The sequence below is a fragment of the Tenrec ecaudatus genome, chromosome 8, assembly GCF_050624435.1.
Source record: "Tenrec ecaudatus isolate mTenEca1 chromosome 8, mTenEca1.hap1, whole genome shotgun sequence".
In the NCBI taxonomy this organism is placed as follows: Eukaryota; Metazoa; Chordata; class Mammalia; order Afrosoricida; family Tenrecidae; genus Tenrec; species Tenrec ecaudatus.
In genome coordinates this window covers 151,420,767-151,423,877 of record NC_134537.1, presented here as the reverse complement: position 1 = coordinate 151,423,877, position 3,111 = coordinate 151,420,767, and the positions used below count along the sequence as shown (strand labels likewise).

Sequence of the window (3,111 nt, the reverse complement as noted above, 5' to 3'; positions counted from 1 at the left end):
ACCCTTGTGAGCCGCAAGGTTTTCCCTGACTGATCTCCGGAAGCAGATCACACTGCCTGTCTTCCCAGCTTGTCTTCATCTGGAAGTACTGCTGGGGTCTGCTCGGAATCACCACCACCTGCACGCCTCCAGGGACACGGGGGTGGTCATTGTGCATGGGGGGCACGGGATGGGAATCCCACCTGAATGTTCTACATTGAAGGTGAGCGTTCCACCGCTAACCATCATCCCCCTCTACCAACTGGTGCATGGGGCCAATACGACTGCCCTTACTATCGTGCACCGAGATCAAGCCTGGAGGAAGTGAGTTTATTTCTGTTATGCAGGAAGTGAGTTTATTTTTGTTGTGCTTAGTGTTGTTTTATTTCTAGCTGAGTGGATAATCGACTGTTTCTGGTTTGGGTTTTGGCCACTTTTTTATTTAGTACTCTGTACGTGTTGTTTAACACACACTTTAAATGGTATTAATGGGGGAAGGGCAAAGGGGAGGCACTTGCGGATTTCCACGGGAATGTCAGAAAGGTAACATATGGGCCGGCATGATCCTTTGGTTTGGGTTTGTCTGAGCGAAACCACACTTTGCTTAAGTAAGCATCTGATCTCAGCTTCTTCACCCCAAGATTTCAGTTCCGAGATTCCACTTTGAAGACACCCTGAAATCTTACAGAATAGTGGCAAACACCCCCCCTCCTTCTAGTCTCTAGCCCCTTTACATAGGCAGAATGAGTCATCTCTCCATTTTAAATGGCTAGCTGTTTGTGGAAGATCTTAGTATTGCGTGCCTCATTTACTGGGAAGAATCAAATAGGAAGGGGCCTTCAGGGACACTTAAGAGCATTACAACACTAGTACACAAGTCAAGGCTTACACATGCAACATTTGCTTGTTGAAAGCAATGTCATAAAATCAAGTGAAATTAAACAGCTTTTACTTTTTCCTCACAAGAACATAAAAATTATGGAAGAGAACTTAAAACAGATTTTTTTTAATGTAACACAATTTTTCCTTAATAGTCTCTGGATAGTTAGGGCAGATTCATTCCCATTTGTGTGTGTGTTTCTTTGAACAGGGATTTGAGTCCAAAGTGTTGCTGTTTTCAGTATCTACTTCTGCCTCCCACTCTGCCAGATCAGCTTCCTCCACAACCCCTGCCTCTTGGTGCTCCTCGGCTTGAACTGCTGTAGAAATCAACTGGAAGAGGATACCCCCTCTCCATAGAAGGGGAGCCCTCTTTCTTGTCTGCCAACCCAATCACAACCACTTAAGTAGAGATCACTTCAGCTACTATGTGAGCAAATGTCGCGACTTCCGCATGTCCAACCTGAGAGCTGCTCCCTTCACCATAGCGACTGTTTCCATCAAATGGTGATGGGGACCCTCGTGTAGGTGGAGCATGATGTGAGTTACCACCGCTCTCATGGGAATCTCTGTAGGAACCTCCACTTGGATGGTCTGACCAGTCACCACCATGACCATAGCATTCTATCATGGTCGCCTCGGGAGGGATAGTCATCGTGTGAATTGGAATGACCATAATCACCATATGTATCATCTCTTCGTGATGGGCCATAAGCTCTTGTATCCCAAGAACTGTAGTAACCGCTGCTTGAACAACTGTCTTTAGTAGAATGTCCATCATCTCTCGGTGAGGTAGTTAGTTTATTGTGCCAACCTGGCTGAAAAACACATGTGGGGTTAATTGAAGGACAGAGAGATAAATGACTTGGTGAGCCTCGCCTTTCAAGTTCTCAGGTCTCTTGCTTTCTGATGGTTGGACCAGGGTGCAGCTGCCTTAGTCAGTTTCCTGCTTCAGCTGGCAAGGCTCACTTCCTGCAAGACATCCCTAAGGAGAAGCCACATGAACCTACCCCGATGCAGCCCTGGGTGCTGCAGCAGCCGTGTGGAGACCCATGCCGGCACTGAGAGGTTTACACATTCACTGGCTGGACTTTCCTCCCGCAGTTGGCATCATTGCGTCTGTTTTGTGAGATGGAGGAGGGCTTTGTGGATTGGTGTTGGACATATGGGTTAATGGGTTAATGTTGGAGTTGTGGGCTTGGGCAGCACTGGGTTGGGATGTTTCCTTGATGCGCACTTACCCTTTATATAAGACTCTCTCTTATACATGAGTTTCTTTGGATTTGTTTTTCTAAAGTAACCATACTAATACACTCGGGAACAAGGGAGGGAAGGGCTTCCCTTCGTGGTGGGCCGCCATAACTATCTCTTGCACAAAACTGTCTCTTCTTCCTACGCCACTGCTGCACACGGGTCCTGAAGAGCTGATCTTCTAGGAGGTGGTCCTCCATTCATGGTGGAGGTCCTCCTTTTCTTGGACATGGTCCCCTGGAAGAACTCTTGTTGGAATTCATGGAATACCACTGTCATCCATATGACCCCGCGTGAAGAGGGTTCCTTGGGTCCTCCACTGTCTCTCCTTCTACCTCAAAGACCTCTCCAGGGAACTCTGCTTCTTGAAGGTGATGGGGTCCCACGTCCACCACTTTCAAATGTCGGTTTTAGGGGCTTGTTCAACCTTGATGGATTTTCCATCTAAGGACTTTCCATTCATATCTCGGGCTGCATGTTCAGCACCTGCTGGGCTTTCAAAGGTGACAAAAGCAAATCCCCAGGGTTTGGTGTCTCGGTCTTTCATCAGGAGTGCTTCCACGATTCATTCATGTTTGCCAAGCACTGTTTCAAGGGCCTTCTCACTTGTTTCTGTATTAAACCCTCTGAGAAAAGGCTTCCCAGGCTGATAAACATCAACCATTTTCCCCCAGCAGTGAATTTTAGTGGCATGACGACCATACCAAGACCATGTGAACCCACCAACCAGGTGCTTCATAGAAATTCAGTTCAGGGTTGGCTAACCAGTGTGAGAGCAAAGGTGGAAAGCCTGCAGCGGTAATGCACACCTTCCACTGCTTCTTAAGGAAGCTCCGGGGTCATAACATCACTGGGCCAAGAATGCCATGACCTCACTTTGGGGCACAGCCCCAAAGCACAGATTGGGTTTTCTGTGGTCCCCTAGCTCATCTCCAGCACACAACCCCACCGGTGATGGGATCCAAATAATTTAACAACTGGCTCCCTGCCCTAGTGACCAGT

At 47.7% G+C, this 3,111-nt stretch overlaps 1 pseudogene; it reads right to left on the bottom strand.

Annotated features, from left to right (window-relative positions):
• Positions 1–1,096: 1,096 nt before the first annotated feature.
• On the bottom strand, positions 1,097–2,773 carry LOC142454537 (RNA-binding motif protein, X chromosome-like; annotated as a pseudogene).
• Between the last annotated feature and the right edge of the window lie 338 nt (positions 2,774–3,111).